This window comes from Microcebus murinus, chromosome 18, assembly GCF_040939455.1.
Source record: "Microcebus murinus isolate Inina chromosome 18, M.murinus_Inina_mat1.0, whole genome shotgun sequence".
NCBI lineage: Eukaryota > Metazoa > Chordata > Mammalia > Primates > Cheirogaleidae > Microcebus > Microcebus murinus.
In genome coordinates, this window is record NC_134121.1 from 8,507,134 (window position 1) to 8,533,703 (window position 26,570).

Genomic DNA, 26,570 nt, shown 5'->3' on the forward strand with positions numbered 1-26,570 from the left:
CAGTGGCCGATCACCAAGTGTAGTGATGACGGTTAGGGAGCGCTGACCCTGTGGGGCTCTCTCTTTCAGATCCTGAGGGACCAACACAACTATGAAGCAGGAGCCCGGGGCACGAAACGAAGGGTCCTTTGTCGGGGGCCGCCATCAAGGCGCACTCACCCCCAAGCCAAGCTCCTGGGGCGGCAGTTCCGCAAGCCCCGCCCCCTCCCAGCCGCGCGCCAGTACGCGACAAGCCTTGCCCGGGTGCCCCGCCCACACGGCTAGCCCCGCCCCGTCGCCGTATGATGGCCAATCAGGAGCGGTGCCCTGGGCTGGGGGCTGGGGCCTGAGAACACAAAAGGCAGGAAACACAAGTAGTCTCGGGCGCTGTCACCATGGCTACCTGTGCCCGCTCACCGCCCCTGCCCGAATGGGGACAGGCAAGGGGGTCTACAGGGCCAGAGGCTCCCGCTGGGCGCTGGCCCCCACCCGGCTACCCCGCACTTGGCTGCAAGACACTGGGCCACCGCCCCTTCGTCTGTGAAATGGGTCATATTTTGCCCAGGGCTGGATTCACTCACACTTAAAAACATTTATTGAGTGCTTACTACGCTCAGGGGCCGAGCTCCACCGCTGAACAAGCCAGATTAAAAAACCAAACCCTGCGCTTTGGTGGTTTATATTGAGGTTAGGCGGGGGATGCACGCAACTGAGGCAGCCGATGGGCAAACACAAAATCAGTAAATGGCACAGGGCCTTAGAAGGTGACTCGGTGCTCTGGGAAAACATTTGCTAAGGGCAATGGGAAATGTGAGGGAGGTTTGTAGTTTTACATATGGTGGTCTGGTAGGCCTCATTAAGAGGTCACATTTGAGAGAGTCTCAAAGGGGGAGAAGGAACTAGCTATGTGGCTAACTGCAGGAAGAGGGCTGCAGTCAGAACAAGCAGTAGCAAGTGCAAAGGCCCTGAGGCAGCAAGGGGAGAGAAGGCTAAGAGGTGACACAGCAAAGAGAGCCAGCAGCTGGTCAGCCCAGTCAGTATCTGTTCACTTCCCTTCCTCGACTTCTTTTTTGCTATCTTTTGCTCCCACTTCCTCTTCCCATGCCTCCTCCCCTGCACAGACAAGGGGGAACACCAGCTTGAGGTGGGAACTGCAAGTAGGTTTAGGAGATAGTCCCTCTCCAGTGGGGGTCGGGAGGGCCTCAGAAGCCAGGTGCTCTCAGGCTCTGCACAAGCTGTTCCCTCTCCCTGGCATGCCCTTCCCATCTCTCATTCTGACAAACTCCCGCATTAGCCTCAAAAGCTCAATCAAATGTCACTCCTTGGGAGGCTGCCTGGCTTGGCAAGGTGCCACTCCCTGGAGCTACCCCGCCATACAGACACCACAGAAGCACTGACCACACTCCACCTTTCCTGCATGGGGCCAGAGGGCAACTGCTAAGTGGCAGAAAGGCCAACAGGAGAGCACCTGTCAGTCATAATGGGCCAGAAGGACAAAGCCTGGAGTTGATGGCTAATGGTTAGTAGCCCATGTGTTCCCATCTTCCCCTTGGCCCAGACCCTCACAGAGATGTACTCCACCCCACCTGCCTCCACCTGACAAGGGCAAAACCCTCATGAAGACCAAGGCAAAAGGAGGCCAGCAACTGGCTCAGCCTGTATGTAGTTCATTTCTTCTGGACACTGGCCTGCCCTGTTCAAATACCCATGGCATTTAGTGTGTAGAGTCAGGGGTGAGGGTCTCATCCTTTTGGCTGCAGCACCTTCAGACACCCATGGTATGTTTCCAGGAGGTACTTTGCCCTTAACAGGCCATTTGAGCCCCTGCATCATTTGTAAACAGGGCCAATAATACCCACCCTGCAGGGTTGTTGTGAGAATAAAATGGGTCAATGTGAGAAAAGTGCTCAGAACAGGGTACGGTGGTAAGGGCTCAGTAATGGTTGGCTCTGCTAATTAGAGAGACCAATACAGTAACCTGCGTGGGAAACTCAAGGGTCACCAAAACCTGTCGGCTCTCGTTGGAGCCATAGCTGGACTACATTTCCCCGTCTCCCTTGCAGCTGGGCAGTCACATGACTGATAGACCAGTGGAAGTGATACCCCCTTCCAGGCTTGACCCTCCACACTCTGCCAGCTTGACACAAACCATGCCCAGGCCACATCACCCCATGGAAGAAAGCATCCACCACACCAGAAACACTAGTCGCCTCACATGTGAAGAACAAGCATCTAGAAGATGTTAGGGTGGGTGTGTTACTGCAGCTGGCCTTCTGCTAACCAGCACAGGCATTCGCTTGCCCATTCGCTCCTTATTCGTTCAGTAAAGGTCTAGTGAGGCCCTGTGGGAGTTACATACCTTATGCTGGGTTCTGGGGAGACGGAGGGGAGCAGTAAAAGGTGGGGTGAGGCCGGGTGCAGTGGCTCGTCACTGTTATCACAGCACTTTGGAGGCTGAGGTGGGAGGATCGCTTGAGCCCAGAAGTCAAGACCATCCTGGGCAACAAATCAAGACCCCATCTCCACAAAAATAAAAAAAATTAGCTGGTGTGGTGGCAGGCGCCTGTAGTTCCACCTACTTGGGAGGCTGAGGCAGGAGGATCGCCTGAGCCCAGGAGTTTGAGGTTGCTGTGAGCTAGGCTGACGCCACGGCACTCTAGCCAGTGCAACAGAGCCAAAACCTTGTCTCAAAAAAAACCAAAAACCAAAAACAAACAAAAAAATGGTGGGGGAGTCCTTGCCTTCATGGAGCTTACAGTATGGCGAGAAAGGCCAACCTTAGTAAATAAATACCAGGTCAGGAAGGCTTCCCTGAGATGGAATCTGAAAGACAGAAAAGAGAAGGGGCGAGAGAGTGCACCAGGCAAGAGAGACCGGCAGAGGCAAGGGCCCAGGGCCTAGGGCACACGATCCACACTTCCTGGAACCAAGAGGGGAAAAGATGAAGGAAGCCAAAGTGGTCCTTCTCCATCACATCCCCTTTCTGAATCTCAGTTTCCCCACCTTTAAAACGGGGGCAATGCTAATAACACCCTCTCACAGAGCATCTCTGAATCTCAGAGGCGAGAAGACCACATGCGCAATGCGCCTGGATGTTCGTTCACCCCCAATATCGCCAGGACGGGGCAGAAAGGCCTCGCCTGACGCCTGGGCAGCGCGGGAGGATGGCCTCTGCAGGCTCGGGAGGTGAGCGGCCGTCTCTGGGGCTCGGGAGGCAGGAGCAGAGAGGGAGCTGCTGCTATTAAGGCTCCTGCCACGCAGGCTAAATATCAAGGATCGTCTCCAGCCGGGAGAGCTATTAGGCGGCAGCGGAAGCACTGGCTCTCTGGGGAGGCGGGCAAGACTGTCCCTGGAGGCAGCTCAGGCGAGCTGGTGCTAAGAGCGGGAACTCTCTGCTGACGGGCAGATGCTGGCCGCCATTCAGCTTCTTTCTGGACAGGGGCGGTGGAGATGGGTATTGCAGGAGTGGAGGGGGAGGTCCGGGGGCCCCCTGGGGCTGATGTGTGTACTTTCCTGGTGCTTGATGCCAGCCTTGCTGCTTGCTGTCTCCTGAGGTGAGAAGCAGGAAAAGATGCATCAGATCTGCGAGGTGCCAGGTGCCAAAAAGAGCACAGGCAGACAGGGGTGTAGGTGGGAGGGGTCGCATTAGGAGCCAAAGCCCCCAGGGACTTGCAAGGGGACCACCTCCCTCCCTTGGCTCACATACCTGCCATGGCTCCCTAGCTCCCCGCTCCCAGCATTCAAGGTTTTGTGTGACCTGAGCCTGCCCCTGCTCACTCCAGCATTACAGCCCTCTACAGTCCTCCCTGCTGCAGCTGCGCCCACTGCCACGCTTTTGCACATGCTGTTTCCTCTGCCAGGTATGCCAGCTTCGCCTCCATCCTCCTACGTCTTTTCTATCATCTTTTAAGAACCTTTTGGAATTCTAATCATGGCTGAGCCAGTTGGCCAACCAACCGCCCCTCTCTGATCCTGAGCTTACTCATGGTAACATATGGAGGTTATTTCCTACCTCCCAGGGTTGTTGGTGCAAATTAAACATGACAATGCATGTGAAGAGCACCTAATAGCATGTGGCACAAAGTAGTTGTTTAAAGAGTAGATTTAAAAATCCCTGCAAAAACCATCCAACCAACCATCTTGGAGCAGCACCTCCTCCAGGAAGCCCTCCTCAATCACTCTCGCTCACCCATCTGGGTTAGGTGCCTTCTCATTGGTCCCTCAGGTCCTTGGGCAGCCCTGGCATGGCACTATATGAGATAACAATGACTTGTTTGGGCATCTGCACCATCCTCACTACCTGTAAAGACTGAGGGTGGGGCACTCCTGGTGGGTGCCAGACCACATGGTCAGTGTTATATGAGTAAAGAAAGGTGGATGCACGGGCCAACCTCAGCATCCCATCCGTCCCAAGGCTAAAAGCACAAGCCTGCCTTGCCCCTGAGAGGGGCAAGGTGAGAGGATGTGCACGCCAAATGTCCTTGGAACCTCCCAATGCTCGGCTCCCAGCTCAGGTCCAGCTGCCAGGACAGCCCCCTGTGAGCTGCCCTCACCCCAAGCTCTGCCCAGAGTGGTCCTGGCCTCAGCCCAGGCTCCAGCCTCCTTCCTGGCCTGCCACTAACGGCAGCCTCCAGTGAAAGGGACTGGCCTACTCCACCTCCCTCATCCTCTGACAAGCCCCAGCCAGCCAGTGGCTCCGTGCCAGGCGGCCTGCCTGCGCTCAGGAAGGGCTGGAGAGGGGCTTATAAAACATCCTGGGCAGCCCCGGGGTTTGGGGAGGTGACATGTGGGGGCCCATGAACTGTCTCCATTTCTTCTAGAAGCCTTAGGGGCACTGTGCGTTTACCCCAAATGAGGCCACACTGACACAAACCCACAGCGCCCCTGCTCTGGGCCGGAAGGATGTTGGCACGAGGCCCTGCTGGTTCCTTCCCCCCACCCAAAGCTCAGATAGGCAGTTATGGATGTCTTTGATTAATAAGAAATGGGGGCGATGAATTAATCATTATGTAATAAATGCAGTTTGTTTGGCAGCCGTATCTTTCAAAAACATGGCTCTAGCGTGTGTGTGAAATAATGAAGGGTCCTCAGAAGACACACATGGCCCTCTGGGGGGCTACAGCTTTTGCCCCAGGAGCCCCATTCTGCGGAGGCAGGAGCCCCTGACCAGAGTCCACAGAGGGGCAGAGAACGGTGGTGGCTTGTCTTAAACTCCTTAGGGCAGGGGCTGTGGGCTCAGCCCAGGTTCCCCACCTCCTGCCCAGGGCCAGGGCGGCCGGGTCTGCCGCCCGCCTCTCTCTGAAAGAGGACTGAACAGATGTTTCCTTCAATCAGGAGAATAACGCTGGCTCCCAGATGGGCTGCGGCGCGGAAGCGCGTCCTCTCCCTCCCTCTCTTTGTGACAAGGTCTTTCTTTCTGGGGAGCAGCTGAGCATCAGAGGTGGCCAGTGGGGGCAGAGTGGCACCCCCAGGGGCATCTGCCAGGCTCGGGGATCACCCATGTCCCTGGAGGAGGAATCCTGAAACACAAAGGCCCAGCCGGCTGTCCTTCCTGTGCTGCGGGTGCTGGTGGAGGGAGGGTCTGCTGGCTGAGAAGGAAGGGGCAATGGTGGCCTGGTAGGCAGGGACTGAGCCAGGGGGGATGCCTCCCTTGGCCTGCCACCCCTGCAGCACCCGTGTGGGAACTACACAGCTCGTCCTTGTCCCCAGCCAGAGCCTGGCCCCGCCCCCAACCCACAGGGCTCCCACCTTCCCAGGCCCAAGCTTACCCTTCTTTTCTGCCAGCCGGCCACCACCCCACCCCTGCCTGGCCCGCCCTGGACTCCGCACAAGCCCCGCTGGGCATGCCCGGCTCACCCTTCTGCAAGCTCTGCGGGAGAGAGGCACTGTTCTTAAACACAGTGGACCAGGTCACTTCCCTGCTTAAAAGCCTTCACTGGCTCCCTTACTTAAATAAAAAAAGGAAACTCCAGGGCCTGGCACCCAGGACGCCAAGAGTGGCTGATCTTGGCCATCCCACAGGGACTCTAAAATCAGCCCATCCCAAACTCCTCCCTTGCCAAGGGTTTCTCCTTTTCTCTACCTAACAAATTGCAATCTCTGAGAAAGCCCAGTTCCCATCCCACGCCCCAGTCGGCCTTTCCTGGCCTCCTCCCTGCTCTGTCACCCCACCATTAGCCCCTGCCTTAGTGCACCCCTCTTACCTCCTCCCCTCACAGGCCCACACCCCTGGAAAGGTAATATAGCAGCTGAGGGCTCAGCCTCCCCACCAGGACCGTGAGCGCCCCCTAACGGCAGGGTCCGGGGCCGGCGCTTCTGGAAATCTTCAGAGTTCAGCCTTCCCCTCAATGAAGATTTAATGTGTGTGTGTGGGGGTGTGTGTGTGTGTGTGTGTGTGAACACCCCCAAAACGCAATCAGAAGACTCACATTAAACTAGTAAAAGTAATGACCTGTAGGGAAGCCGAGAGACAGACTCTGACCTATTTATGTACCTCTGCAGTTTTTTCCTTCTTTATTTACAACCATTTCTTTCCTTTTGTAATTAAAAAATGATTTTTAAAGAAAACCACACAAGGCTGCCCCGATAACTTGCCTGCTATGGACCAGTTCTGTGCAGGGGCTTTGCCTCCCTGAGAGCACTGAGCGGCTGGACCCACGCTGCGGAAGAGCAAGCCAAGGCTCCCAGCAGGCGGGGCCGCCCAGGGCAAATGGTTTGTCTTTGAACCCTAGGGAACCCGAATCCCATGCTACCATCATGGCTGCTGGGTCTCCCCCAGCCCAGCTGGGTGTTAGTGACAAAGTGGGGTGATTCTGGCAATCCTTCAGGGATCCCCAAGTTGTCAAGTCCAAAATCTGCTGCTCCTTAGGCGTCCCTGTGTGCACCAATGCTACTGTTCGTGCAGTAGCTCAGGTCTGTAGGTGCCCACTGTGTGCCCAGCACTGCGCAGAAAACATGGAGACTGTCTCACTACCCAAGCTAGAACCTGAGGGACCACACCCCTGCTGGTCTCCCTCCATTCCCATCTCCATCTCCCCTGCCTTTCCCGAGCCTGTCCACTCTTCCACTGCCAAGCCAGGGTGGATCTGGGCCCTGCCCAGCCTAAAAGATATCCCTGGCCCTACTGTATGCTTTGTATCAGTCCCCAATCCTGGCCAGGATCACTGGTATCCAAGGGGCTTGTCACTCTTTGGGTTCTCAGGCCACCTCCAGGGACTGAAAGTCAGTCCTGAGGACAGGAGCGATATATTGGGCACTTCTGTCTCCCCTCACACACCTGACCGGATGAACCCCGGGCTGCTCCCATGGCAGCTGCAGAACCTCAGGGGCCTGGTGTCTGGGACCTGGGGGCTGGAGGCAGCCCCAGAGCAAACACTTGTGACCAGGAATTTCCAGTGGCATAGACTAGTCTGGCAGCACCCAGATGCCAGCAGTGAGGGTACCGCTGGGGCGAGGGGTAGCAGCTCGGCCACTCAGGTGCCTCCCACCGATCTGGAACCGGGGGCTCCCACAGCCAGGGGGCCTGGCACACAGTACCGTATGAGACATGTTCAGGATGTAGAACTGAGCACAGACCTGAATACAGAATGTTCCCAAGTCAAAGGCTATCATCTATGCAGTGCTTGTCCGCGGTTAAGTGTTCTGCCTACCTGATATTGTTTAAACCGGGACTGGAATGAGGGGCCTTGTAATAGCAGAAAAGTTGTCCATATATACAACCCCCGGGGACATACATAAATACCTACCGTGTGCTTCCTGTGCCCTAGGCAGGGCCACTCTGCAGGGCTGAGAGGTCTGGGCCACGTCCGGCTCTCTCACAGGGACAGGGGATGGGGAATGGCCAAGGGGCCCTGCAGGGCTGTAGCACAGTACATGTGCAAGGGGTTCTGTGGAACAGACCCCGAAACCAGATGGGAAAGCACAGAATTCCCAGAGCTGGGAGGAAGGTCTGAAGGACGGGTCCCACCCTTGACTCTGGGGGACTCGGGTGTGGAACAGCAGGGACATGAACTTCTGACTTCACACACTTCTGTTTCATCTCTCTCTCTTTTAAACAATGAACACATATTATTAAAAAAAGGAAGGGATATTATTTTTGGCAAAGTTTCCAGTGAATTCAGTGCCAGGGCTTGGGGGAGGGGTTGGTAAGTCCTTCCACTTAGGTGGTTTCAGAGTCTGGAGAGCATTCATTCATTCATTCATTCATTCATTCATTCATTCAACGCAACCAGAATCTGACCCTTTGAGCAACCTGTCAGCTACCCCAAGCCTCAGCAATAAGATTCATTCATTCGTTCCACAAATGTTTATTTAGTGTCTGTTGTGAGTCTTGGTGGTAAGTCTGGAACCATGGTGTGAGGCTGGGCTGGCAGTGGATGTAGTCAGGGTGGGGCGGGCAGGGCAAAGCCACATGGCATGGCCTGGTGTCTGCCGTGTGCCCCGTCTCTGCCCCTTAGCCCCTGTTATGGCATCACCCATGCCCACAGCAGCCCACCTCCCACCCCAAAACCAGGAAGTACCCAGGACAGGAATTATGGTCTCTACAAGAGACACTGACACGAAGCTGGTTACTGCCTTTTCAGCAAACGTAATTCCTTTTTATTAGAAAATTAAAGGATAGGACCAGTTTGCCAAAAGCCAAAAGAGCTGAAATGTGCTTTCCTAAGATATGCAGTGTCTGATAGAACGGATTTACTCATCTCCCTCTTGTTCCACCGTCATCTCCCTCAGCCAGCCTCTCCTCCATTCATTCCCCTTCCACTGGCACCAGAGCAGCGGCTGTGAGCTTGGCCCTGGCCACCAGGCCCCGCACCCTGGATGTGGGGAGCATGCTTTTGTTTCCGCCACACTGAGCCCCACTCCCCCGTCGTAAGCCCTTTTAGAACGACCTCAGGGATTCTCTTGCTTTCCTGAGATGCAAAGGCTGCCCGTGGCCTCTGCTAAGCTGAGGGTGTCAGGAGGGGAAAGGCAGGAACAATAAAGGATTGAGCTCCGGGAGAAACAAGCTCATCCATCTGGAGACCCAGGAGCAGGCGGTTCCAGACGGAGTCGGCTGAGGGAGGCGGCCAGGGCAGAGAGCCGAGGACGAGTCCCTCACTGCCACACAAAAAGCAACTATTCAAAACCACCCAGGGAGTTCTCTCTTATTGAAAAGTCCTTGATTCTTCCCTTTCTGCAGCAGAACTCGTGAACAAGGGCCCCGTCTTATTAATGGGGTGATGGAGGGGCCCGGGAGGGAGGGTCCTCCTGCTCAGGAAGGTGGCTGAGCCCGCCCCGCGAGTCATTAGGAGCTGGTAACTAAGGTAACTCCAGAATCGGATTTTCTTCCCGCTAATCTCTCTCTTTCTCTTTCCTTTCCTCTTTCTTTTTTTCTCTGCTGGTCAGATGCTACCTTCCTGGCTTAGAAGGGACTCGGGAGGGTGGTGGGGAAAGAGGCAGCAACGTGCATGTGTGTGAGTGTGTGTGCGCGTGAGTGTGCGCGCGCTGAATACTAAAATGGTGACCGCGGTCTGGACGCTCTGATGGGGGTGGGGGCTGGTGGCTCATCTCAGGTATCTCTGCCCCTGCCCTCTCCCCACACCCACCCCTCCCCACCGCCATGGCCTCCCTGTTCAAGGGCAAATCCATTCCCCTCACTCCCTCCTTGAGTAACAAAAGGCGAGATTGAGTTTCTTTTCACCTGCTCTGATTGAAGCCTCCGCTTTGGCATGTCTAGCAGAGGCTGCTTTGTTCTGGGGAAAACCAAAACGGGGTCTGTCCCAGAGCCTGCCAGGGTGGGCGACAGGGTCGGGGGGGGGGGGGGTGTGTGTCAGAAATAAATACAAAAAATAGCATTGTCCCACAGGCCCGTGCCACCTAGGCCTCCCTCCTGAAAACCGAGGTCCAGGGAGGCACAGCTACAAGGCTCTGTTCTGGGGAGACGGTTCAAATCCCAGCCAGGCCACCTGATGGCCACGTGGCCTGGGGCACATTCTTTCACTCTCTGAGCCTACTTTTCTTGCCTTCCACAGCAACCTTAGGGGAAGTGCCTGTACCTGTACTAAGCCCCTGGCACAAAGTCAGGTCTCTGCCCCTGGTTACCTCCAGGGCTGAGAGGGCATGAACCACTCTTCCATCAGGGTGGGTGAGGGGCAGTTGGAGGGATGGTGACCCCAACTCTCTAGAGGTGGCTGTGTCAGGGTTCAGAGGCTCTGGGTGGAGTTTCTAAGAAAGGCACACCACTGGCCCCTGGGACCTAAGGGTTCTCCGGGTGACAGGAGGAGCTGGGGGCCTGGACCCTGGGAGTACTCTGGGGCCGGCAGGAGCCCTGGAGGCCCACACTCGGTTCCATGTGACACTGCACAGCCCTTTACCCTGAACATGGAGAGCCACAGAGTTCCCAAGGCTCTAGGTAGGCTTGGCCCAAGCAGATGAGCCACCCTCACCTCCGGGACGATGATGTCTGATCCCTGGCTGTTCCCTTAGGAAGGGGTTTGGCCTGGCCCGTGATCCCCTCAGGGGTGCGGCTGTAGCATCTGGAGGCTTCCATTCCCCCCTCCCAGTGGGGACAGGGAGTTGCCTGCACGGTGAGTCATTCAGCTCAGACTCCATGTGCATGGGGGAGGGGCTAGGCAGCTGCTGCCCTCCGTCTGGGCCCAAGGTGACAGGTCAGCCCCAGAGACTGACTGGACAGTTAGGCTGGCGCCTGGCACCCACTCCAGGCAGCCTCTGGGTCATTCCCACTGCTCTGGGAACACCCCCCAACTGCAGGGAGGACTGAGGCTGCTCAGGGTAGGGTGGTAACTCAGGGCCTCAAAGTCCCCAAGGAGTGGAGGCAGGGAGGTGGGGGGCAGCCAGAGGTCAAGGGAGGGGGCAGGTGCTGGAATGTGCAGTGGGATGGAGTATCTGGAGCTGAGACGCAGCGGTTTCCCCAGCTCGGACAAGCAGCAGGCATCCCTGGGGCCACAGCCTCGACCCCGCCAGATTCTCTCTCTGCATCCTAGCCCTCCTGTCTCTCCTGCGTCCGCCCTCCTCCTTTCCTTCCTGCCAGTCGGGGTCTGAGCAAATGGACTGCAAATGGGATAGTGCATTTTCATTTGCACCCACCTTCACTTCCCCAGCTCCTGGGGTCTGACTTGTCCCATCCTGTCCAGCCATCTCTGTTCCCCTCCCCCGGAGAGGGCCGCCACAGCCACACCCACTACCAAAGATGAGCTGTGAGCTTCTTCAAACCAGGGGTCAGGGGAGCTCCAGTGACAGGGCCTTGCTGAGTTTGGCTCCTACCTTAATGGTTTTTAAGAGCACTTACTAGGTGTGTGACCACCCCAGTGTGGGACCACTGTGCATGGAGGCGGCGGCCACCTCTGGACTCCCCACTCCTGTTCTTCACTCCAAATTGCCTCAGTCTTCCTTGTCACAAAACCTGCCTCCCCAGGGGTAGAGGAGGTGCTAGGCAGGTGTTCCCACTGACAGACACCTTCCAGGTACCAAGAAAATAACACCTCAGAAGTAACACTGATGACAGGTGCCACCCTTCCCCAAGCTCCTACTGTGTCAGGGTGCTGGGCTGGGCCTGTTATAGCCCGGGGCACGTGCATCAATGACAACAGTGAGGATAGTCTGTATATTGGTCCTGAAAACTCCCACCAAGCCGACCCATTCTCCAGAGGGAGAAGACTGAGACCCAGAGGGGCCCACAGCAGGCTCTCTGGCCCCCTGCAGGTATCGGGGGCCCATGTGTGGCCACAGTAACTCCGTTGCACGGGGCCTGGGTTGCCTGGGTCTGGACAGTCCCTCTCCACTTAGCTGCTGCACCTCAGAGCCACCCTCTGCAAGCTCAGAGGGGTGGACCCTCTGCCATCTTAAGCCCCTGGCTTCTCCTTGACTCCCGCTGGTCCTTGGGGCCCTCTGCTCCCCCTTCACCAGCAGACAGGCCGGCCCACGGCCCTGTGGGGCGGCAGGGACCACCCATGTGGTGGAAGGTCCACCCAGCCTGACCACAGCAGCCAGCAGCCGGGAAAACAGGCTCCTCAGCTGCCCCCACCCGGCCAGCCGCCTCACCCAGCCCTGAACCAGGAACTGGGCTTGCTGCCAGCCGGCACCCCCCCACCCGCCCACCCCTCAGAGCCCGCCAGATGTGGGAGGAGGCAGCGGTCTCCTGGTACCTCACTCCAGCAAGGCACGCTCCCCCAGCCCAGGCCACTTCCTCCTCTCAACCTCCCCCCAACTGTCGGGGGAGAGGCCCAACCTTTTCACTGTGGTTTGTCCCAACTGGCCCAAGCCCCAAGCCCCCAGCCCGCCTCCCTGAGCTGCAGCCCTCCAGTTCACAGCCACCACCAGCATCTGGGCATGTGAAGCCACCTGCCCCCCTACTTCTGGGGGCGGAGTAGGGGGTGTCCCGTCCCCTGGCCGGGGCAGGGTTTCTGTGCCTGCCTCATACTTCCCAGGCAGGATCACTGAGGCTGAAATTTCAATTAGGGGAGAGAAATAATTACTCTGGGGCTCCAGGCCTGCAAGTGGTGACAGGTCCCAGTATCTGCTTCCCTGGAGGAGGAGGGGGTGGCTGGAGACCCCATGGCCAGGCAAGGCCCAAACACGGCCCTGGGCCCTTGCCCACAGTCAGCCTTGTAACCCCCACTCCATTCTTCTGCTAAAATGGGGCACCCTCAGGACTGCACCAAGGTAGGAGCAGATTGGGGGGCTTGAGAAAAGGTGGAAGCTCCTGGCAGAGGGGGCTGGGAAGTAAGCCTCAGCTGGCTCCGACAAAATTGAATTAAATTAAATTTAACCATTCAGTCACTGCCTGTCCCTGTGGTGAACCTGGAGGCTGCCAGGCCCCCACCATGATGGGGGTGGGGACCCCAAGAGCAGGCTCTGGCCTCCTTTGGGAGGATTCCAGCACAGGCCTCAGGGAGGGAATGGCAAAGGCTGAACCCTGGAGGGTCCCTGGGTGGAGCCTCCCCTTGGGCCTCAGGGCCATCTCCTGCCAGACAAGGGCACAGGTGGGCATCTCTGGGCCCCCTGGTACCCTCCTCTATCTCCTCAAGAAGCCTTCAAACAGCAAGCCTTAGCTACATTCCCTCATCTCTAGAAATGCCCCATCCTCAATCTAAAAATGTCCATTTTCTGAGAATAACCCATTTCTTCCTCAGATATATTTCATTTTAATCCAGAAATTCCCCAGCTCCAGAATGTTCTATCTCCAGAAATGCTCCATCTTATCTCCAGAAATATCTCTCTCATCTTCACACATAATCCATCTCCACAAATGCCAGTGCTCTATAAAGGCTCCATCCTAACTCCAAGAATGTGTTCTGTTTCCAGAAATGCCACATCCCATCTCCAGAGATGTTGCATTTCAGCTCCAAAAATATCTCTTCTTCAGAAGTGCCCTATTTTATTTGCAGAAATACTCCAGCATCATCTTCAAAAACACTCCACTTCCAGAGGTACTATAGTTTATCTCCAGAAAAATTCCATTTCCAGAAATGTTTCATCTCTAGCAAGATTCAGAATCCAGAAAAGCCTCATCTCTACTCCAATAAATGCCCTCTCCCATCTCATGGTCTCATTTCATCTTTAGAAATGCCTCTCCTCCAGAAATGCTTTCCACCTCATCTCTAGAAACATCCTTATCCTGTCTCCAGAAATGCCATGTCTCGTTCTCTAAAGACATTCCATTTCTGGAAATGTTCCAGCTCATGTCTAGAAATGCCCATGGTATCTCCAAAGGTCTCCCCATCTGGCTAAGATGCTGCAGAAACTCAGAGACCCAATGCCTTCGGGATCTCCTGGGCAGAGGCTGAGCAGTGACTGGGCCTCCATCTCCCTTGTTCCTCTGCTCCTAAGGACTCTCAGCCATCTGCTGGGCCTGCTTTTGTCCCAGGAGCTAGGACAAAGTCAAGAGCTGGGGTGGCAGGTGCCACATACCTGGGAGGGAGGAGCACAGGTGATCGGGGCCTGGAATGGTGGGGCCCATGAGAGGAGACTGGGCCAGGAAGGAATGAACCAGCACGGAGGCATCAGGTAGGGGCTTGACACAGCTCAGCCCTAGTCACAGACACCTCCACTGGCCCAAGTGCACACACACCACCCAGTCAACACATACACAGCCCAGATATACGCACCTCCACCCCTCAAGTCATATGCAACCCACACTCACAACATGGAATCTACACTCAACGTTTACAACCCCACCCACACTACTGCACACAACATACACAGATACACACACGCAACACAGATACACATACGTCTACTGTCACATATCACCCTCCCACGCACACTGTCATTGTCACTCACGTTCCCCAGACCTCTCATGCGCTAAGTTCTAGGGACACCTAGGGGCAGAAGCCCTGTCAACCCCTCCAACAAGTCTGCCTTGGTAAGATGGGGCAGCCTCAATAAGTGCTGGCTGCAGACTGGGCAGATTCACAGCCCCAGCACTTTGTACTTAGGACCACACAAGAGAGGCAGGCACACAGTGGGCCTACTAAATGGGCACTAATTACCTACTAAGGATGTGCTCACTCCCTCCTGGAGCAGCCCAGCCCACTCTGGACCACTTCTGAATGATAGAAAATTCCTCTTTGGGTGGAAATGAAACCTTGCCATGTCACCTCTGTCCTCATAACCAGGTTCTCTGGAGGCGCAAAGCCCGTGTCCCTCTGAGATTGCAAACTGAGATTCTCTCCTCCCTGCTCCATGTCAGGGATACAGCTGATCTTAGGGAATGGGGCCTGGAGACAGCCGAGTGGAGGGTGAGCCACTGTCAGCACACAGACATACACACATGCAGGCACACAGGCGTGCGTGCCCCCTGTGTGTCCAAGGAGCTCATGTGCAGACACATGGGCAGGCACGTAATACACCTACACACAATGAACTGCACACAAGGAAGGGAGATGTGCCAGCGCCCTGGTGCGCACCAAGCCTGTCCCTGACACCTCTGTGGGTAGAAATTCTCAGTGCTTCTAGGTGGGAGGCTCTGTCTCCATGATCTCCATTCCCAGCGGCACTGGTTAGCTCTGGTCTGCTCCCACGGGAGGATAATTACCATTTATTAAGCCTCCCAATTTAGAATCAGCCTCAATTAACTGGAACCACCCAAGCCCCCCTTTTCTGATCCTTTGGGGCCAAGGACAGTTGTGCACAGAGCTTGAACATGCCCTTCGATTCACCCTCAGTGTGGGCCCCTTTGTCCAACACCCTCCAACTAGCCAGCTCTGGCCCAGAAACAGGGCTTCAAGGTCTGTCCCCACCTTCTCAGTCCCTTCTCGTGTTGGATGCTCATTTTCTCTCTGCCTAGACTGAGATCCTCACCTCAAATGTGAGAGAAAAAAAACCAAATAGTAGAACCTGAATCTGAATGAACACATGGTCCCAGGATCTGAGATGGCCAGGCCTCGGTGTTGGGTGGTGAGCCGGCCCCGCGTCTCCCAGCTCCCAGGAGCAGCCAGGCCTTCTGGAGAGGCTTTCGCATTGGTATTCTCTGTCCCTCACAACCCAAATTACACTGGCTCTCCTGGGACCCTTTTATCGCACGTTGTCGCTTCAGCAAAAGGTTATGTACGAGAACATCGAAATCCCTCCCGCATATTAACTAAAAGAGCATTTTTAAAAATGCACAGGAGAAAGAAGCTCACCTAAGAGCTGATTCTTCCAGTGTCTTAGATCAGAACGAGCACTGGACTGGGAGTCAGGAGCAGGAGTCCTTGTCAGAGTCCTGCCCTTACTGGGACCCAGGGCATGTCACTTCACCTCTCTGCGCTTTAGTTTTCTCATCTGCTGAAAATGAGAATAAAAGCGCCCACGATGGGGCTCTATCAGGGATGCTGAGGGTCATATGAATGACTGGAATGAATGAATCATGTATAGAACAAGCAGAAGCTGATGGGTGTTAGTATTCAGGCTCTGCCAACCAAGTATTTAACAGGCAAGGAGAAGATGCTATTATTCCCCGAGCATGCTGTGTCCTTTCACGCCTCCTTATCTGTCCCCAGGCAGTTACCCTACCTGGAGCACCTTTTTCTTTGACCTGGAGAATTCTTGGAAACACCTTCAAGACCCAGTTTGGAATCAGTTCCTCAGTTTTGACATTTACTAGATGAGCTTCAAAGATGAAATCTGCCTCAGATCAGCAAAAGTCAGGGTGCCAGGATGGCAACCCAGGTCTAAGCAGGGTGGCCGGTTCAACTCAGTGCCTGGGCCCAGGCGGCCCGTTCTTAGAGTTGCAGGGAACTAGGCGGCTCTGCCCATACGGTCCTGCAGGCGTGTGGCCCTGAACTGTCAACCTGATGGTTTTTTAAAGAAAAGGAAAAAGCAAGATTTGTACGTGAAATCTGATGTTATTTTTAAAACTCTGGGCTGGCCAACAGCAGCCACCTGAGGGCATCACCCGTGGACAACCTCTGGCCTGAGAGCTTGAGCCGTGGACAACCTCTGGCCTGAGAGCTTGAGCCCCGGCCTCCACGTGGAAGACAGGAGGTCTGCTCAGAGGAGGCGGCAGGCCCTGCACGGGGCAGTGGAGAGTGACAGTCTTCAGGCAGGGCCAAGGGTATAGGCATGAGCAGAGACTGGGCAAAAGGACCACACAAGGCAGGTTTTAACAGTTCAGTGAGGAGATGGCTGGCCACCAGGCAGCAGCAGCCCCTGTGCTCTCCTGTCAAATGGGGACGGTGACAGAGCCCAGTTCCACAGGTGATGAGAGAAACGTGGAAGGCCCCGGGCTGGGAACAGGCTCAGTGGGGATCTGCAGGATGAACGGGGGAGGAAGGATTCTCAAAAGTTAGGTCTCTTCATTGTCAGGGTTTGCCCTCCTCATCCAATCACACTGCCAAGGCTGCTAGAAACCAACGGAGAACCCAAGCCCTTTACAGATGAAGAGATGCCCAGAGAGGGGCGTCCCCTGCCTGGCATCACACAGCAGGTGAGTAAGCGAATGGCAGAGTCAGCATAGCAGTGAGCTCGACCCTGCCGCAGACAAAAGGCCTCAAACATAGGGAATGTCACGCAGTGCTAGGACCGTCTGCCCTGCTCAAACCCACTCCCCATTTCAGGCTGGTGCCTGCCTGGGACTCTGCAATCAGACAGCCTCCCTGAGTTCCTGCCCCCACCCCCGAGAAACACCAGCATGGCCCTGCGTTCTGTCCCAGCCTAGCTTCTTACTAGCCTGTGGGACCTCGAACCACAGTTGCCAGACCTTTCCAAGCCTCAGGTCCTCAGTTTCTTCATCTGTACAGTGGAGATGGCAGGAACCTTTCACGGGCAAGGAGGGTCTGAAGACTGGAAATTATGAAGTGCCAGGGCCTGGCACCCAGGAGGCCTTGCCAAGAGGACGTTCAGAAAAAGACGGTTCCAGATATTCAATCATTCTTACTCTCCGCTACCCCCAGCAATCCTCCCCGGCTCTCTCCTGGGCCCTTCCTCAGGCTCTGGGTACTGTTCCTCCCTCTCTGCACTTAGCTTTTTTTTGGAATTATAATCTGCTGGGCTTTAATTATTAGTCCCTGAAGACCTCCACCTCCTTCCCCAGCTGAGTCTTAACCATCTCTCCCGGGGCTCAGCTGATGGGGCTACAGGGCTGGGCCCAGCTGCTCTGAGCTCCGGCAGGAGCTGGGGGAGCAGAGCAAGCCCCTGCTTCCACATACCAGCGCTCGGTAGGGAGGGAGGCAATGCCTGGAAGGAGACACTTTTGTCTGGCCCACACCCCACCTGTTAGAACCGGAGGATTCCTGAGTTCTCAGGGAGGAAAACTGAGAGGCCCGGAAAGGAGAACTGGCAGGTCACGTGGCCCCACCTGGGTCCTCTCCTGGCCTTCCCGGGCTTCTCTCCTCTTTGGCCCCATGCACTCCCACCTCCGCACCTTTGCTCCAGCCGCGCGCTCTGTGTGCCCTTCTCTCCCCACTGCCTTCAGGATAAAACCCTTCAAGCAGTCAAGGCCCCAGTCTCCTTTTTGGCCTCAGCCTCCCGTCACCTCCCTCACCTACTCTCAGTCCAGGCCCCAGGCCTCTGGGCATGCCATGTCCTACAGCCCTTCCCCCTTCAGACTGGCCTATGTCCCTTAGGATGCCCTGGGCAGGGCCTCTTGGCAGGACCCAGGGGGTTGTCAGCAAGTGTTGCAGAAGGACTAAAGGGCTAAAGGGCTAAAGATGCCACCTGTAAAGCCAGACGTGGATCAGTCGTGCAGGAGGGCTGGGCTGCACCGTAAGCCCTGAGCACAGGGTCAGGTTAACCTGGCTCCGTGTGGTCCTAACACCCTGTGTGTGTGTGTGTGTGACCCCTCTGCCCCACATCCTCACCTTTTAGAAGGCTGGTACCATATCTGGCACCCTGGCAGTTTCCGGGGCCCTACGGAGCCTGCCTCCTCAGGCACTACCTGCCCTGCTGCCTCAGAAGGCCTCTCTCTTGGCCACTTGGGGCTCCGGCCCAAAGCCCAGGCTGTGGCCAGCCCTGGTCAGACCCTGTAGCCCTGTGGCAGGTGGCACCAGGAAAGCTTCTTCCCTGGCCTCTGCTCTGAGCTGCCCTTGGAAAGGCCTGCTCTAGCTCCTCTGTCTGCCTTCCTGGGCCTCAACCCCTCAGTCCTGGTGACGGCACCTCATCTGACACCCAGCTCTGCCAGAGCCTTGCTGGCCTGGACTCAGGCAAGGGAGCGCCGTCTGGGAGCCCCGGCTTCACCAGCCCTGCCCCACTGTGCTGCAGGACTGTCAGAGCGACCAATGCGTAACAGCAATGAAGCCAGGAAGCTGCAAACTGGTGGCCCTGGGTCCGAATCTGGCTTGTGGGTGGGCTGCTGAACGAGGTGACAACATATACAAACCAGGGGAAGTCAGGTAAATACCTGAATCCTGGTTCCCGAGAAAGTAGGTGACAGCCATTCTGGGCTGTATGTATCCCCGTGAGGGCCAGGCCAGGCGGCCTCCACACCGTGTCAGCAGTGCCCACCCGGCTCTGCGGGGCTTAGGGGTGGGTGGCTACCCGCTGCATTATGCAAATATGAGTTCATCTTTGGATGGGTCCTCCAAGGTAACACGTTTGCATTTTAAGTAGGGCCTTCAATACTCTTGACCCTCGGCAGTGACAAATGGAGGCATTTCAAGCCCTGGGAAAGGAAAGAAGGGGATATTTAGCAGGAAGGCAGATACCAAGGCCACAAACTGCTTCTAAGAGGTGGCAACTTGCAGGGATGGCCTGGGGCAGGCAGGGTCTCCTCTGCCTGATTCAGTGCAAAGGATTTTTTCTGGGATGAGTGGACATGTGACTGGCTCTCTCCCAGCTCCACCCTTGGAGAAGAGGTAGATACTGACTTTTCCTGTCCTATCTGCCCCTCTGATTCCTTATGACATTACTTCTGGCTTCCGAACCCTCCCCCTGGTGAAGGTCCTCCTAAGACCTTGGGACCCACTCTAACAGGAACATCCCTCCTTTTTCCAGATGCGCTACCTTTGATAACAGAGCCTTAGAGGTGGGTCCAATGATCATCTTAGCCCCCTAGAGGCTCATACCGACATGACAGTCACCTGAACCCCAGAATGTCTCCTAGAAAAGCACTGAAGAATTACACCCTGTCTCCCTCCCCAGAAGCCAGCAAACCCAAGGGCCTGCAGTAGCTACACACAGGTACCCTGAAAGGACAGATGGCACAAATAGGCCCCTCTATGCGTCCAAGTGCTGCCAGGCCCTTGAACAAACTTAGCCTGGTATTCCTTACTCTGCTGACAGTCCTCTCAGGAAAAACCTATGATTCTCCCTATACAGAGAAGAAACTGAGGTTCTGAGAAACAGAAAAAGCCCTTGCTTGAGGCCAGCGACCCTGCTGGCTCTGAGTGTGGCTGACCTACAGTGGGGCTCCTCCTCTCTGAGAAGCTGGGCCCAGGCACTCAGAGGAGCAGGCAGCAGGCCGGGCCCCATGGTGCCCAGGTGAATGGGTCCACCAGAGCCATCCACCACTCTTAGGAACGCAGCAACACTTGAAACGCTGGGTGGAAGCCGAGGGCCACCTGGTTTATTATCACCATTCCTTTCTACCACTGCATAGGGCTGACTAGGGGTCAGATAACCAGGCAAGGCACAGTGTGACCAGGCCCCAGCTCTTTCCAGACAAGGCTTGGCACACGTACCCAGATGGGTGCAGCACCCAGCAGGCCTCAGGGGCACCTGTGGCTGGTCTGCCATGGGGTCATCGGACAGCTTGGGGGATTAACTGGGGCAGGGAGAGGCAGGCCCTGTCCACGTTGGTGAAGGTGACATGAGTCACACCAAGGTGGCCCTGGGCTGGTGAGTCACCCAGCTCCCCACAAGTGGGCACCACAGCCCTGTGCACCTTGGACCTCAGAAACAAACAACCTCAGAGGTGCCACAGAGAAGCCCTTGTCCTTGGGGGGGCCCAGCTTCCCACGGGTCCTGCAGAGGAAGGGGCTCCTGGTGGGCGCCTAGGGGCAGCAGGGAGCCTTGAGGTCAGAGGACTGGGTTCAGTCTGGGGTTCTCATCTTCTGGCTGCATGACAGAGAAGCATGTCACTTCTCTGTAAAACCGGAACCACAAATGCTGACTTGCAGGATCTGTGCAAACAAAAGGCCCAGTGCCTGGCATGAGTGGGATCCGTGGGACTGGGGTGGTCCCACCAGCTCCTGGGACCTCAGAGACCAGCACCTGGGATGAGTCCTCAAAATTCAAAGGAGAAGCGTGAATCTGACTTGAGCACATGCCCCTGAACACTTCACCACCGCCTCCCCCAAGCTTCTACTCCCCTCCGTGAGCTGGGGCTACACCAGGCTGTGCCCTGCTGTGGGACTTTACCGCACTCTGCATCCTCTGGTCTCAGCCCCATCCTCTCCCTGGCTGGGGGATGTGTGCAGGAATGGCTCAATCAGGATATAATCGTTTTTAATTAACGTGCGGATCATTTCACAGGCTGATCTCCTTGGAGACCAGAGGAAGACAGTCTTTTAAGATTTTCTTTTGCCTCCCCCACCCTACCCCTCCCAGTCGAAGGCCGTCCCCTGCTTCACCCACCCCAGCCACAACCTTGAGAGCAGCACAAAAGCCTGATGCCTGGATCCCTCTTGGGGCCATTAGGAGGAAAGTGTATGTACACACACACACACACACACACACACACACACACACACACACACGCTCCCGCGCAAGCTCCGGGGCATATTCCCCTCCCCCTGAAATGCACAAATGAGATCAAAGACTCACACACATGCACATACCTACAAGACAGGGCACACACAGGGGGACACACACAGAGGTATGCAAGCAAAACATGTGCCCAAGCTGCAAGGCACATACAGACCTCTTAAGAAATATACAAACAGCACCAGAGGCACACAGATGTGCACATACACACACACCACAAAAACAGAGACACCCTCAGATGAACACACACACAGACACACCACACAAACACACGCAGAGACACACACACAGATGTGCACATCCCCCTGGGGACGCACCCAAGCACAGATACACACCACAGAAACGTCCAATACCCACACTCATGGCGGGCTGCTCTTAACCTCCACGGCTGGCATGCTGGCAGCGGGAGGAACCAACAGTCCCTGTCCTCCCATGGGGAGTCAGAGCCATAATTACCTTGCCCCCCAAGCCTCCAACCTGGGGGTACCCTGCCACCTGCCTGATCTAATGAACAGAAAAGCCACCTCTGACAAGTCCTGCCTCCCTGACACCACTGGTCTGGGTCCTTCTGACTGGAGCCTCCCACCCCTGGCCCCTAAACAGCTCCTCCACCTGGCCTTGCAGAGCCTACCCAGGTGTCCAGCACTAACCAGCCCGACACCCCCACTGCGGTCAAGATCCCCAGCCACTCCCCACTCCCTGGGGTGCCCAGTGAGGCCTGAGGGTGGTGGTTTCTCTCTTCATTATTTTACATAAACCCCTTCTCTCTTTTCCTACTTTTTTCCCCCTACTTTCCCTCCCTCCTTTCAACCTTCCTTCGCACTTTTCTTTCTCTCCTACCCTGTCTGCTTCCACTGTCTTCCTACCCTCTTCCCCTCCGCCCCAGGGGGATCTCCTGGGGTCAATTTCAGGCCAGAGGGGGAGTTAAGACCCTGTCCTCCCATTCCTTCACGCCACATTCCAGTACGCACACCTGCCCCTGGCTCCGGAACAGATCCAGGGCTAGGTCTCTGAGAAACCGAGGCACAGGTCAGGGCCCAACCACTGGGGTCCCCATAGTTCTGCAGTCCCAACCCTCTCACCGCAGCTGCTTAGGATCCTCAGCTTTTCCTTCTGGAGGATGGGATGGCAGACAGGGAGGAGAGCTGCGAGGAGGGGCAACAGGAAGCCCATGGCCGCCAGATCCCATGGACATGCCCAGTGGGGGTGACACAGGAGGGCTGAAGAGCCTTTCCAGTGGGAGGCACCAGCAGCAAGCTTGCGTCTCGGTCCCCCCATCTGTGAAACGGGCAAGGCCAGCCTAAAGGACCTCCAGGGACCCTTCCCGGGCACAAAAACCAAAACGGCAGTAGCCAGTTCTTAGCTGCTGCTCAGCCCAGGGCTGCTGTGTGACCTTGGGACTCACTGCCCCTCTCTGGGCTCTGGATTCTTCTTCTGTCAAAGGAGGGCGGTCAGACAGGTGATTCATTGCCAAGGCTCCTTTTGGCTCTGGTGGAAGGTTCTAGATGGTGGGGAAGAAAGGAGAACAGTGCCCCACTTATCCAGGGAAAACTAGAGAAGCCTGTTTCTCCCACTGCAGGCGTGTCGGAGCCTTCAGCATCAGAGCGTCATTTTGAGGAAATCATCTTAAACATCCAGAAAAGCTCTCTACACGCGATACAGCCACTACGTCACTCATCAAGAACATCCAGAATGCTGAACAAAAGGGGAATATTAAGCAAATTATGGCACATCCACTTGATTGGAAAAGCCTGAAGACATTAACCCTGGTGTTTACAAGTAGTTGGTTACAAAACAGGAAAAGGCTGGCGTTATCACCAGCAAAGAAAGCAGGATATACATCTTAATATAGACGACAACAAAGTCTTTAGAAAACAAACCTACCACCACGTCTAAAGACTGGGAAGAACTACATCAAAATAGTCACATTGTCAGACCCTGCTAAGATTGTCAATAACCTTTTTTATTTTTTCTATTTTTCATATTTTCTGTGAACCTTAATTTTAAAAGGGATATTTGAAAAAGGTTTTAAAAAAATGACTGGAGGCCTCCAATTGAGAAACTTTCCCCATTCATTCATTCATTTACTACTGATTCATTCAATCCTATGTTTGTCCAGCCAAACACAGGCCACTGTCAATGTCTGCCATGTGCCAGGCCCTGGGGCTCTAAAATAAGAAGAAAAAGGTTCTTGCAAATGAACTCAGTCTGGGGAAGGGAAGGAAGCCTCACAGATAACTCTTCACTAAAGGCCTTGTGGCCTAATGGGCCTGGGACACGAGCAGCAAGGAATCCTGCTGGTTTAGGTCCTGCATCCTGAGCAGGTTGGCAGCGGCCAGCATGTCATAGTCCCACCTATAGGTCAGAAACTCACCCTTAGGGCCAGGCCTTCGGCTGGGTGGAGAGGCTGGGGTGGGGGGGCAGGGCAAAGGTTTGGGCAGAACCAGGCCGCTCAGGAGCCTCCCCAACCTGGGCAAAGGGTAGAAGGGGCCTCCCCCCTCCCTCCAGACTTCCCTTCCAGTTTCTAGTGTCCCTGGCTTATAACCCCTCTTCCTTCCCAGCCACAAGGACACTGCCTGGCTGTGTGGCCCTCTCCGGGCTCTGATTTCCGCCTCCCCCAAAGTCCCTGAACAAGGCACCACCCACCCTGGTCCTGTCTGGGCTGCAAAGGGGGAGTACAAGGCCTAGAATTTGCTAGCTCCTGTCAGCTAGAGTCAGGCTGTTAGCAAGTCAGAGGGTCCAACAATGTGTCCCTGCTGTGTGGGGCCTGACAGATTTCTGAGGGAGGGTTAACTCTTTCTATTCCTGGACTGAGACCAAACAGTCTGAAAACATTCCCTGTCCCCTTTCCCTCTCAAAAGGTGCCTCCCGTCTCCCCCAGGATCCTTTCTTTAAGTAGGGACATGAACTGCTTTCACCTGCCTGGGCTGCCACCTTGGGGTCTCTGGGCCCAGCTCTCTAGCCCAGGAAGAGGAAGGGACGGAGGCACCTTTATGGCCCTGAGCTCCTCGTCTGGGAATCCAATTAAGACTGATTTTCATAGACTCTCCACCCCCAAACCCCGTCCAGCCCTTCACCTCTTTCACATGCCCCTCCTCCCCATCCCCCTACCAAGGAGCAAAAGAATTGGGGGCTTTGAGTGTCCGGAAGCCTCTGGCCCAGCGGCCCCCTTCGGAGTGAGCCCCCCGTCAGAACTGCGGTCCCCAGAAATTTCCTGTGCTAGCACTCCCTTCCCATGGCCCCGGCGGGCAAAGGAGAAGTTCCCACCGCTCTCCTCCCCGCTCCTTTTCCCCTCCCCGGCCCCTGCGGGAGGGGGCGCGGCGTCCGGATCTCCGGGTCACCGGAGCGGTGTCTGCTGTGCAGGAGACAAACACTTCGTCACACAAGCACATCACCCTCGGGATCACCTCCTTCAGCCCGCATTGTACAGGAGGGGGAGGCTGAGGCTACAGGGGCCCTCGACGTGCCTGAAGACACCAGCCAATCGCCAAGCCCAAGAGGGGCTAGAATCCACGACCCCCGGCAGCGAACCCAAGCTCCTCTCCTCGGCGCGCACACCCCCAGGCCCCTCCCCGCCCCGGCGCCATCCCAAGTCAACGTCTCCAACCCAAACAAGCCCTTCCCCCAGGCCCCCTCCCCCTGCCCCGGGTCAGCAGCCCCTGGAGAGGCTGAGCCACGACCCCTCCCCCCCACAGCAGAGGCGCGAGATTTCATTGTCAGCCTGGCCACTCGACCGCGCGTGAGACCGGGGCTCAGGGCAGGGGGGCTCCGGGCAGGCTCCGGTCCGGGAGTGGGGAGGGGTCTCCAGGGGAAGTGTTTGAAGCTGCTCCTGCAGCTCCGTCCAGATCCGGAAGCCGCTGGAGGAGGGAGGAAGGCGGGGGTGGGGAGAGCGCGACCTTAAGCGCTCGCGGGCGGCGAGGAGGGGCCGCGGCGGCCGGAGGAAGCGCCTGGAGGCGTCAGGGGCGCCGAGTCCCTCCGGAGGCCGCGCTCCGGGAAGTTTCGCACCGGTTGCCCGGAGCGGGATCGGGCGCGCGGACGGCCCTCCCCGGCCCGACCAGCTTCGAGCGCAGACAGCGAACTTGAACAGAACTCCTTCCCTCCCCGGCATCCCTCAGTCCGCCGCCACCAGCCCCGCCATCTCAGCCCCATGCCTTCCGCCAGAACCACTGTCGCCAACACCGTTCACCAATGCATTGTGGAGGTGTGGGGGGAAAGGGAGGGGGAATCCCCAGCACAAACAAACTGCGGCCAAAAAAGGAAAAAAAGAAAAGAAAAACAGAAAGAAAAGGAAAGAATTCCTTCTCCTAAAACCGATTCCCTCAGCCGGCGTGGAAAGCCCCCAAACAGGCAAAGCCGCAACTCCAGCCAAGATCCCGGCGCGGCGGGAGGGGTGCCCGTGGCGGGCGGCGACCCCCGCCGGCAGCGCGGGGCTCGGGGCAGGTCGGAGCGCGGCGGCGGGCCGGGGCTCGGGGAGCCCTCCCGCCCGGAGCCGCCCGCCGAAGACACAAAGCTTCGCCGCCAACAATACCTGCGGGCTCCTCCTGGGTCTCCCGGCGCCGGCGCTGAGCGTCTCGCCGTCTCCCTGTCTCCGCCGTCTCTCTCCTCTCGCGCGCGCTCTCCCCCTCGCCTCTTCCAGAACGCGGCGGCCAGATGAGATCCTTGGGAGAAAAAAATGTGAGCGCTCGCACGATTCCTTTCTCTCGCCAGCCGCTCGCGGCGGCCGGGCTCGCTCCTCTCCCTCGCGCTCTCGCGCGCTCGCGCCCCGCGTTTCCTTCTCAGCAGTCCTTGCGGGCGCCCTCAGTAGCCATTATTCACGGGCCGCCGGGGGACAGGAGGTAATTAGAGACGGCCCCGTGGCCGCATCCACTCGGCAAGCGCGATGCGGGCGCGGGGCGCGCGCGGGGAGGGGCGCGCGACGAGGGGGCTTGGCTGCGCGCAGCCCGCGCCCCAGACGCGGGGGAGGGGAGGAGGGGGCAGGGAGCGAGGAGGCGGGGGAGGAGTGGCGAGCTCGGGAAGGGCGCGGGAGGAGGGGGCGCCGCGGAGACGCTCCCGCGGCTCTCACCGCGGGGGCTCGGGGTCACCGGCTGCGAGGCTCCGAGGCGCTTAGGGACTGGGGGGTGTGAGTGCGAATGTTTGTGTGCGTGTGCGCGCGCGCGCGTGCGCGTGTAAGTGTCAAAGATAGAGAAGGGGAGGGGGGAACGCTTTAATATTTTTCCAGTGACTTACAAGCCTGCGGGTGAGATCTCGGCTGTGCGTTTAGGTCCGTGTGTTGTATCAATGTGGCCGTATATTTCTGGTCTGTCCTAGGAGCGAATGTCACGGGGCTCGTGGGGGGGGTGGCTGGAAACAAGCTTGTGAATGTCTCCGGGTCCCGGCGGGACTGAGTGATGCGGTGCCTGCGAGGGTTGTGTCTGCGTGCGATTGTTTATAGGAGGACTGTGTGACTGCGTGAGGTACTACGTGGGTGGGAT

General features: G+C 56.8%; 1 protein-coding gene across 2 annotated transcripts in view; it reads right to left on the bottom strand.

The window, feature by feature from the left end:
* Positions 1 to 26,570, bottom strand: part of RAI1 (retinoic acid induced 1) — a 118,934-nt gene that overhangs the window by 52,925 nt on the left and 39,439 nt on the right. The window contains exon 2 of one of the 2 annotated variants that reach the window (XM_012747908.3): positions 25,628 to 25,757. The gene's annotated coding sequence lies outside the window, so the exon portion shown is untranslated. Of the gene's footprint in view, positions 1 to 25,627; positions 25,964 to 26,570 lie in introns of those variants that run through there. The other variant, XM_075994072.1, reaches the window with a different exon arrangement.